This window comes from Coenobita brevimanus, chromosome 86, assembly GCF_032717465.1.
Source record: "Coenobita brevimanus isolate Jiangsu-jjx chromosome 86, ASM3271746v2, whole genome shotgun sequence".
In the NCBI taxonomy this organism is placed as follows: domain Eukaryota; kingdom Metazoa; phylum Arthropoda; class Malacostraca; order Decapoda; family Coenobitidae; genus Coenobita; species Coenobita brevimanus.
The window spans coordinates 5361045-5372936 of record NC_137039.1 but is presented as its reverse complement, the minus strand read 5'-3'; the positions used below and the strand labels follow the sequence as shown (position 1 = coordinate 5372936).

The window sequence follows — 11892 nt, the reverse complement described above, 5'->3', positions numbered from 1 at the left end:
GGGAAGCTCTGAGGAAAAAAGTATGGCTTGACTAAGACTACAGAAAGGTTGCTTGATATGAGTATTTTTCACTAAAATACACACTCACCTTTCAGAATCTCTGTTCAGTACTGTATATCTGTCTTTGGTTTCATTATTTTTATGTAAAAGAATGGTACAAGACATGAAAACAAACAACCCCTTCCTTACGTAATGTTACTTCATTCCATGACACTATCTTAACACATTAGAGTCTCTCTTCATTACTGTATATATATGTTTGGTGTCTTTATTTTTATGTAAAAGAAGGGTACAAGACAAGAAAACAAACAAACAACCCTTTCCTTATAAAATGTTATCCATACCACGACGCCATCTTAACACTACCGGTTTGTTTACGAAATATGAAGTGTCCGATTCCTTTTGTAAAGTAATTTGAGACGTGATGTTCATCTCTATTAAAGTACACTACATACGTATCAGTATATAGAGATAAGCATTATTTTTCGTGAAGTGAACTTAAAAAAACAAAACTCAATAAAACCAGTTCTTTCATTCACTTAAGAAAATACAAAGGGCATTAAGTGAAGGAATACACTATATCTCCAAAACAAATGCCTGCATGTCTTCAAATGCCTGCATGTGTGAACTTTAGAATCAAACAACACAACCATGTTTTCAAAAATCAATTACAAGGAATGTTTACACCTTTTTATGTACCCTAAAAGTACCAGAAGCCATCCTAACATGGGGTGATCGAATTTCCACATCGCTAGGCACTAAACTGCTAAATTGCTAAACCACTAATAATGCTGTAATTTCAGGGAGTATTCTTTAATGTTGCAACTTTTTCCCATTTTTCACTAACAGTAATATAAGACTGCTTCCTTCTATGATGCTCTTGTATCAAATGAAACAAAATATCAGTAAGAGATGCCAGCCTAACAAGAATTTTTGAATTTCCATATGAGACAGACGTCTGTTACAATGACTCAACAAAAGTCATGCTAGCCAACATCAATATGATTCCCTTGCTAGTTAGTGACTGGATAGCAAGTGATCATTATTGCCCTTCTGAAGGTTAGCAAGGGGTTCAGAAGTGATCATGTTCTGAGAGTTGAGGGAACGCTAGGTGCTAAATTGCTAAACTGCTAATAAGCTGTAATTTCAGACAGTACTGTTTAATGTTGCAGTTGTTTATCCCGTTTTTCAGTAACGGTAATATAAAACTGTTTCCTTCTGTTATATTCTTGTCTCTAATGAAACAAAATATCAGTAAGAGAAGCCAGCCAAACAAGGGTTATTGAATTTCCATATGAGACAGACGTCTCTTACAATGACTCAACAAAAGTCAAGCTAGCCAACATCTCCAATATGATTCCCTTGCTAGTCAGTGATTGCATAGCAAGTGAAGTGATCATTATTGCCTTTCTGAAGGTTAGCAAGGGGTTCAGAAGTGATCATGTTCTGAGAGTTGGGGGAATGCTAGGTGCTAAACTGCTAAAAAGCTGTAATTTCAGACAGTACTGTTTAATGTTGCAGTTGTTTTTCCCGTTTTTCAGCAACGGTAATATAAAACTGTTTCCTTCTGTTATATTCTTGTCTCTAATGAAACAAAATATCAGTAAGAGAAGCCAGCCAAACAAGAGTCATTGAATTTCCATATGAGACGTCTGTTACAGTGACTCAAATGTCATGCTAGCCATCATCTCCAGTATGATTCTCTTACAAGCTACTGAATGGATGGGAAGCAAAGTGATCATGACTGCATTTCAGAAGGTTAGCAGGGAGTTCACCAGTGATTATGTTAGCCTGCTAAAGCAGTGTGTATGCTAGATGCTAAATTGCTAAACTGCAATACCGCTAAACCCCCAGACCGTCACATGGCCAGTTGTAAACAAACCCTAAATTTTTTCTTAAGCTTGGGTGTTTCTAATCGTAAAATCTGAGTACAGGAAACTCGCACGGAACACGATCTCACAGAACGCACTCGCAATTATACATGGTAAGGGCTGAGATACATATAAGACAATGTAAGATTAAAGAACCATTATGAAAACTACAAATTAACGCAGGAGAGGCCTTTGAAAGATCAAATCCTCGAACGTCACCGCAGCGCGCGGTTTGTTTTGATTACGTGATGATCTAGGCGGGAAATTATTCAGTGAGACATTCCCGAGTACAGTAGCACAGTATTTGTAAGTTAAATATTTACAGTACTGTACTGTTCTGGTAAGTTTATGTGCAACTTAAAGTACTATTAAATAACGTTAAAGCAAGAAATAAAGTCTTATAACCAGTTTACCTGATAGGCATCAGAATATTGCCTTTTTTATTTGTTCGTTTTTTCCACAGTACTGTACAGTATTTGTAAGTTAAATATTTACTGTTCTCGTATGTACTGTACTTGTAAGCACTTAAATAAAATTAAATCATTAAATAAAGCCTTGTAACCGGTTAACCCGAATTATATGATTACCCATGATTGGCGTCGGAATATAGCCTTTTTTGTTTGTTCGTTCAACTCTTACTGTACTGCTTTTCTACAGTACTGTATTTGTTAGTTAAATATTTACTGTTCTGGTATGTACTTGTAAGCAATTAAAGCATTAAATAAAGCCTTGTAACCAGTTAACCTGATTTATATGCTTACCCATGATCGGCGTCGGAATATTGCCTTTTTTGTTTGTTCGTTGAAGACTTGCTGTACAGCTTTTCCACAGTACTGCATTTCTAAGTTAAATATGTACTGTTCTGGTATGTACTTGTAAGTTAAAGCACTCAAAAAAGATAAAGCATTAAATAAAATCCTTGTACCAGATAACCTGATTTATATGATTACCTATGATCGGCGTCGGAATGTTTCCTTGTGTTTACGTACAGTATTTGTGTGTTGAAGTTTTGCTGTGGAGTACTGTATTTGTGAGTTATAACATTAAATAAACCTTCTAACCACTTAAAGTGCTTTCTAGTGATTACCAGTGACAGATAACAGCAAAACAACACATTTGGGGGGTCTAGGGAGCAAAATACGGAGTAGTTTAAATATACGCGATATTGCACCTAACACGGCACGGTAGGAACAAAACCCACGTGTTCCGTGCGAGTTTCCTGTATATACACAAGTGAATGTAACTTTTTCCAATAAATCAAAGGTGTTTATACTCTAAAAAAAATACTTGACTGCCAAACAGTGAGGTGATCCTCTGTATAAGTGATTCTTCTAAACTAAGCCAAGGTAGTCTCGCCTCCAAGGATGCATGGGAATATTTGAAGATGATTTTGAGACAAAAAAGTGCGTCTTCCACCCCACGAAGTACGGTAAGTGATTTTGGATAGGGGAATCTGGGGGACACTTACGGCCATATTCTTAAAAATAATTCCTTCCCTAAACTTTTCCTTCCCTTCGAAGGATTTTTCTTTCCCTTCAGTATGCGTAAAGATTTCCTTGGAAGGGAAGGAAAAATGTTCAGGTTGGTAGCCCTGTTAAACTAAAATGACCCATCCTGCTGATATTTGGTATGATGGAGCGTTAAATTTATAAACTAATACATCAAAACACGCATATCTCGTGCTGGATAATGAAAGCACAGCACATTTGAGACGTGGGAGGTCGCCACCACATCTATACTGTTGGTTTGTATTCAGCCATAAATGCCATTCTGGCCAACACCGCAGCGGTGTTCACTCCTCAAGACAATATTTTGATAATAAATTATATTCGAGGAATATTATTACGCTTAATGTTGTTATTAGTAAGTGTAAAGAATCACTTGTTAACGTCCGTCTCGTGTACTCGCATGGCGGCGCTCACTTGTTTTTTTCCAGCTGGAAGACATGAGCCGAACCATACGTGTGACCTTGGCGGTTGATTTTCCTTTTTCGGGCAAATAAATAACCAAAATGTTTCTTGAAATGAATCCTCGTGTGACCCAAGCTATAATGTATAAGATTTGTCAGTGTCAGATCATAAAAGACTGGATGAATATCGGTTGTGGTGCGTCGTCTGCTCTGTTTATGTCTGGCTTATTGTCTCAACCGACATGGGTAACACTTTTAAAGAGACACAAACAGCGCTTAAACATTAGCATAGCGTTGTAAACTGCATCAATAAAATTATACAGTAACTTCCGTCAACATTTTAAATATATAAAAGACAATGAACCACAACAGAAAGCACAAAATTTATGAAGGAATTTTTGAAGAGACGGGTCAAGGAATTCCTTCAAGTTCCAATAATTTCTGCTGCCCAGAGGAAAAATCTTTCCCTTCGCGCGGCTCAGGAAGGGAAGGATTTTTTTAAGAATACCAATTCAGCCAAAGATTTCCTTCCCATGCCTCTACAAGGGAAGGAAATGTTTAAGAATACGGCCCTTAACCCTGCCAGAAACCCTGGTTATATGGTTACCACCCAGCATAGTAAATGGTTTCCTGGGTACAGGAAACCATTTGGCTTGTCACTCAGTGTAGAGATTATATGGCACCTCTACATTGGGTGAGTGGATGATGAGCGTCCCCACCTACACAAAAGTCTGAAATCGATTATGATTACAGATTACCATTCCCCCATGTCTGCCTAATTAAATTTAATCTAACCTAACCTGACCTACCTTAACTGTACCTAATAATTTAATTTAATCTAACCTAACCTAACCTACCATAACTGTACCTACTAATTTAATTTTATCTAATCTGACCTAACCTAACCTAGCCTCCAGCTGGAAAGTTAGGACATGAAAACCGCCTTACGTACAGTACTGTAAGACAAAGAATCGTAGGTATGGCTTTAGGAACGTGATGATAAAACCAGTGGGAAATTTTTCATCAGGAAAGGTAATTTACCACCCTGAAAACAGTCCCAATAATACAAAAAACAAACTGGAGGAATATGAAGTGAATTGGTAAGGTCCTTCTACTGGTACAAGTGTATGTTTAACTGGATAATTACTAGCTACACCACACAAAACTTTACAGCATCTTAAAAATTATTGGAAAGAGAATGAAACATTAAAACAAACTTGATCCAAATAAGCATACAGGGTAATTCATACAAATGGGTGTGGCGATTCCACCTGCATTATAACAAACCCACAATCTCAAGTAATTTTGGTACATATGCAACACAGATAGTTAACTAATGAGTTGTGACTGCATGAAGTGATTGGAAAACGACAAAATAAACCTATTTTTGGGTAGTTAAGGAAGCGGCCAGGCCACCGGCGGCAATGTTTACCGATGGTCTCTCTGACTGCCAGCATTGTTTACCAACCATCTCTCTGACTGGATGCATCAGTGTAGCCCGTGTCAAAGCCATGGCAAATTTAATGATTTAATCAAACCTAACCCAGCCAAACCTAACCTAATCCAACTTAACCTCACTTGCATTGGACAGCCAGCTTTCACATATAAAAATGCGCGTCATGAATGTTAAATACGGTCAGCTGCTGGTAGACGGCCAAACATTAACGCTTTTCTAAAACCTCATTTGTAGCTTTTAGAGGCAGGTTTATAAAAATCCCCAGTAGCTGTGGTAATCCAGGAATAATAATCAACCTGTGAAACATTCACTAGAAAATATGGAAAGGCCGCGGGCGTTTGGTAAAGAATGAATCAGTTGTGTGTACATTTGTAATTTAGCACATGTGACATGGCTAACACAGTAACTTACTGGTGGAGTCTATCATTGAATGACGCAGTGAACACCCTCCACACGATCGTCCTGACGGGCAAATGATCAAGTACACCTCGGTGCTCGGGCCTGGGCTCACCAATAATTACAGACAGCTGACGCCACAAGACAAACAACAATCACACCACTGATGCTGACTCCGCCATCTTTCCACTTCACTTATCGCTTGTGCTGTATAGATTTACCATCACAACTTGACAAAAGTTACATACATTCCTAAGCACCAGGTTAATAGCTTTGAACGCATACTTTAAAATATTTAGATTTCAAGTGCTCTTAAGTACGTGACCTCTTGAACAGGATTATTGTTCAGAAAGACGGCGGCCATATTGCTTCATAATTGGAATGCTGCCCTTTAGTTAGCAAGTATCAATGATGTGTCTGTGCCACACGTGTGATTTTGGCGGTCATATTGAAACACCGACACTCTAATTCTAATTCAAATACTGTATTTCCACTAAGCAGTGATTATTAATACAGAGACACTTTTTGCTTATAATACAAAAACATATATTCATTCTTAGAGCTTTAGCGGAAAAGTTTCTAGAGAAGGGAAAGAAGTTGTATGCGGCTTTCATGGATTTGGAGAAAGCATATGACAGGGTGGATAGACAAGGATTGTGGAAAGTGTTAAGAATATATGGAGTAGATGGGAAGTTGTTGAATGCTGTGAAGAGTATGTACGATGGTGCGAAGGCTGCAGTGCGTGTGGATGGTGAACTAAGTGAATTTTTCTCTTTGAAAGTTGGGTTGAAACAGGGATGTGTCATGTCTCCATGGTTGTTCAATCTGTACATGGATGGGGTAATAAAAGAGGTACAAGGTAGGGTAGTGGATGTTGGAGTGGCCCTGGTGAGAGAGGATAGTGTTTGGAAACTCCCTGTACTGTTGTTTGCAGATGATACTGTGTTGTTGAGTGAAGACGAAGGGAAGCTGCAAGGCTTGGTGGATGAGTTTGGGAGAGTGTGTAAGAAACGGAATCTAAAGGTGAATGTAGGGAAGAGTAAAGTGATGGTCTTTGAGAGAGGTGAAGTCAGTGAATGTACAGCGAGGTTGGTTGGTGAGGAATTGGAAAATGTGAGTACGTTTAAGTATTTGGGTAGTGTGATGAGTAAGGATGGAGGTTTAGAGGGTGAAGTGCTTGAAAGGGTACAGCAGGGAAGAAAGGTTGCTGGTTCTTTGAAAGCAGTGATAAGAAACAGGGAAGTGAGCATGGAAGTGAAAAAGTTACTACACGACAGTATTGTGATACCAACTATAACGTACGGAAGTGAAGCTTGGACATTGTTGGAAGGACACAAGTCAAGAGTGAGAGCAGTGGAAATGAGTTATTTAAGAGGAGCCTGTGGAGTCACGTGGAGAGACAGGCTGACGAATGAGGATATAAAGGAGCGTTGTGGTGTGGATGTGATAGGAAGCGTTATGAGGAACACACTGAGGTGGTTTGGCCATGTGGAGAGGATGGAGGGTGAAAGACTGACGAAGAGAGTGTATGTGAGTGAGGTGGAGGGGGAAGAGGGAGGGGGAGGCCGAGGATGAGATGGAGTGATGGGGTGGAGAGGTATATGAGAGAGGGGGATGTGAGTTGGGAGCAGGGCAGTGAAATGGGGAGGACAGGGCGACTTGGAGGCGATTTGTTTGTGGCCACCCCAAACGGGATTGAGGCGTCTGGCAATAGATAGATAGATAGATATATGGATTATGATTTTTTCTGCCTAGTTCATCGAATTATACTGGGTACATTTAGCCAATGAGTATAAAACAACGCCATAGGTCTTACCCTTTATGGGACTATCCATGTTATGAAACCGAATGTCCAGAGGCCGGAAGAAACATGGAAATATCTACAAGAGAATGTGAACAGAAGAGAAGAGGACATGGAGAGAAAGACTGAAGATAAATGGGCCCATTTTAGAGGCCTCATTCATGCAGGGATACTGTGGAAGAATCTTCCCGCCCCACCCCATGGAGCAGTACTCTTATAGAATTAGTTAAATATCCACGCGGCAAGGTGAGCCAGACACCACCACCCCAGGAGGAGAGTACGGGGAGGGGGATAACAACCTCACTAGGGGGTGACAGGGAGGCTGGTTTACCTGTCGCATCTACCAGTCAAGAGCGTCATATGTCCCTCGCGCCCCGATGCCCTACTTCTCCACAGCCAGACCACCCGGCAGCGTGCAGGAAAACGACACTACACTCAAGCAGAGGGAACTCTCACCAGAATCGGGGTGGGACTTGCATAGACAAGCTCCCAAGCAGACCCTTGAACACCGAGTCCCCTGGACCGGTCTCCTTTTTGACAGAGGACTCAGGAGGAGCCTCAAGGGTTGCTATCCCCCCAGAAGGAGCAGCAGACGTGCCAGAGCGCCGCCTCCTCTGCGCCCGACCCCAGCCCCGGGCCTCCCCAGGTCCTCTCCCAGAACCCCAATAACGAAGAAGGGCCGGCGCCGAGCTGTGCGCCTGTTGGCCCTCTTTGGCCCCAGACCCTAGAGCCCGGCCTCCTGTCAGGCCATAGCGGCTAGGGAGCCGCCCTACACACCAACGGCCCACTCCTCTCTGACTCGTGGCAACCCAATGGACCACCTGCATCTATACTACTCACTGGGCAGCCCCCCTCCCACGCCAGGCCGCCACTTGGAACTCCCGTCATAGCGGGCCCTGTCAAGGCCGTCTATAGTTTCTCAGGCCTAGAAGATGAGTCACAGACGCGCTGACACGTGACATCGGTGGATCCAGCTACCTGCACCACGCCAGGGGTCAGTGGTGATTGACATGCGCTAGTGGGAGGTCACGCCAATTTGCTCAGCATTGTTTATTCCCGCAATCATCTGTATATTCCTCACGCATTGTGTTGGCCACTTCTTACTACTTTGTGTGATAATGCCACACTGTTGTTGTGTGCCAAATTGCAATGGGAACTATAGAACTGGCCCAAAAGTTAGAGTGTATTCCTCTCCCAAGGACGAAACTCTCCGCTGCAAAATGGATTCGCGCCATCAAACGAGAGAATTTCACCGCAACTCACAGCAGCAGGGTAAGTACAACATTATACTATTGTTAGAGTTTAGCAGCAGTTTAGCAATTACAAGCACAATGCGTTGGTAGATGTATTAAGTAGGGATATAATAATATTTTTCAGCCTCGATGATGAATGGCCGCGCGGGCACAAACATGGCAGTGGTGAGGCAGACTGGTAGAATTATTTATCATAATTTCTTCACCGAATGCAAAAGGTCGCTTGAACCATCCAAGTGATCTTCCATACTGTGTAATTATGTCATGTGGGAGAGTATATAACAGAAAAGGCAGCGAAAGAGTAAGAACAAAAGCGATAGAAACATAATTAACTATAGATGATGAGTATTGCAGGAGGCAGGTGTTGCATGATGGAGGCACTTTTAGTATCTTCTAGGTGGCACAAATTCGCGAGCTTATAAATCATCCTTGTTTTTTCTCACTCGTTAGCTTAAAATTTCATCAATCATTTCCAGTTGAAATATCTAGGACTAACAGACAGACAAACAACCAAACTCTCAACCATACATGCAGACACTTACACTAGAAATATATATTTTGTTTCAGGTTTGTGAGTTATACTTCGCACCTGCCGATTTCGTAGATGAAACTTCTGTCTTCGATGAAACTTCCGGGAGAAGACTAACAGCAAGATTGTCCATACGGAAGTTACGGAATGGCATAACACCACTGTATCTAAGAATGATATTGAGAAATGTAATGATGTCCTTCCTGTGATAGTTTATTTAGCTGGGTATTGCTGCTTTGCTGTTTAAAAAAAAATTAAGTGTAAATACTGTAAAGATTTGATTACCTGTGAAAATGACGAAGAAATGCCTGACAGTCACAGTTACATTGATGCAGTGAGCAGAGGATCATTGATGCACCCAGATACTGCCACGACAAACATAGTCATGTACAACTACATCGTTGTTAACAAATTAACTAAACATAAAAATTTCCTTCAGAATATCAATCAACGTAGTATTGCCTGTAAAATAACATTAAATAATTTGGCTGATGATGCACTTTTACCCTTTGACTTTTGTGATGCCCATCATAGCTCAGAAAAAATTGAAAAAATGATAGTCTGGGCATCAACTAACACACTGCTTAACAATTTTTGTGCAAAACAAAATAATTTTCTAGCTGCAAACAAGGAAAATTCAGGGAAGAAACGAAAACTGGATACGCTAGCAAAGTAACAAACAAATAGGTAGGATATAGAGATGGTATAAGCAAATATTGTAGATTCTGTGTTGTGAGAGGGAATAGCAACTTTGTATAAGAAACTGTCATTATACTGTAATTGAAAGAAAAATAACGTGTTTTATTTTTACCTCAATATATAGAAGAAGCAAATAATACCAAATATTAAACGCAGGACTGTTTGTTAATATCTATCTAATAATGCTGTGAGCAATGTTTATGAAACACATCCTCAAATAGTAACATGAATAAAAAACTAAACAGTGGACATTATGAAGAAGAGCGGGATAAGGCTCCAGTGAGTGAGTGGGTGAGAGGGAGAGCAAGAGCGCTCAGCTGTCACCAACTCCGTGACGTCACTGGGGCAGCGTTCTGGCCTCCCTTATAGATGGCCTTGGCCCTGTCCTCCTCTCTGTCAGAAACTGTGAGTAATAGATCCTCCCTTTACATTCCCCCAGTGTGACCAGCCCCGCCCCACAGTGAACCCTCCCTGTGATCCCCCGCAAATAACGTGTGATCTTTCCCCAGTATGCTCACCCCCTGTGCATTCTAGTGTACCCTATTACTCAAAGTGCTATTACACGGAGTACTCAGCATACCCGCACGAGTTGGATCCTCCCCCCAACTGTGACCAATATTCCCCCAGTGTCACCTCCCCCACAGGACAACAGACGTCAGTGTAACCGCACCCGTGGACTCGCACTAAATCCCCCCCCCCTCCCTCCACTCCCACGAGAGTACACACACCCCAGCCTCATCAAATCCCCCTCGGGTGACTGCCAGTGTGAGACCATATACATATATACTCTCTTGTATGTGACGCGGCATAGACTAAGTTAGCTCATGGAGGTAGGATTAAGGGGGAGGAGGCGCGCGGTCCAGAAAGTGAAGTCAGATCCGCCATCTTGGGATTGGCAAGAAGCAGCAGGTGTCCGCCGCACCCAGCCGCACCCTAGTTTAACCTCACTATGCCCTACCTTGACCTCACAGTAGACATGGGGTCAGTCATTCATCAAAGTCAATGGGCTGTGTGTGGACGTGTCTCGTGGGCTCCTCACGATGCCAGTGTCCTGTGCTGCATACGGCTGCAGCGCAAGGTTTGATAAGGAAAAATACCCTACACTCACATTTCACAAGTAAGTACCTAATATTGTATGTAATCTAAGATAACACTGAGATAAAGACAAACTATGTAGTAATTGATAAATGGAGTTAGTTATTATTATTATATTAAACTACAGACTTAATGAAGCCATGTACTGCTACTGTCCACCAATAGTCCGCACTCCTAATCTCATCTGTACTCCCATCCATTTTTGACAATTTAGCCATTTTCCCCCGTTCTTGACTCCCCTCCCTACCTCCCCTCCAGTACCCTCTCACCCCTCCCTACCTCACCTCCTTTACCCTTTCCTATTGCCTGCCCTGCCGTGCTGCGCTAAGCAAATCTCCCCCAGATTTTTCCACAGATTTCATCCATTGAAATAAGCCCTATGCCCTATACTTATACAAAATAATATATCCCATCCATCCATTGCCAGACGCCATGTATCCCAAACGGGGTGGCCAAGGGCTTAGAGTTAGTTGTTTTACAGGGAGGGGCACTAATCCTCCTCCAACCCCACTTGACACGTAGGGATGCCAACAGCATCTGGTGTTCCCAGGCGGTCACCCATCCAAGTACTAACCAGACCCAACGTTGCTTAACTTCGCCGATCGGACGGGAAGCGGTGTACTCAACGTGGTATACCAAAAAAAAATAAAGTAAGTGATAGTGGTATACACCAGGAATTGGCTAATTATCACCTGACAACACCTCACATGCATTCATTCGCTAAATTCCCACGGTAATTTCCCCTTTGAATTATGCCTTGTAATCTATTTCTGTAATAAAAATATATATCAGAAAGGAAGGGAGAAGCCTAAGTGACATTTACATTCACCTGGAACTACCCTATTTCTTTATGTATTGCCGAGATTTTCTACCAATAATTTCT

General features: G+C 41.7%; 1 pseudogene; it reads right to left on the bottom strand.

Annotated features, from left to right (window-relative positions):
- Nucleotides 1-11534: 11534 nt before the first annotated feature.
- Nucleotides 11535-11653, bottom strand: LOC145410840 (5S ribosomal RNA; annotated as a pseudogene).
- Between the last annotated feature and the right edge of the window lie 239 nt (nucleotides 11654-11892).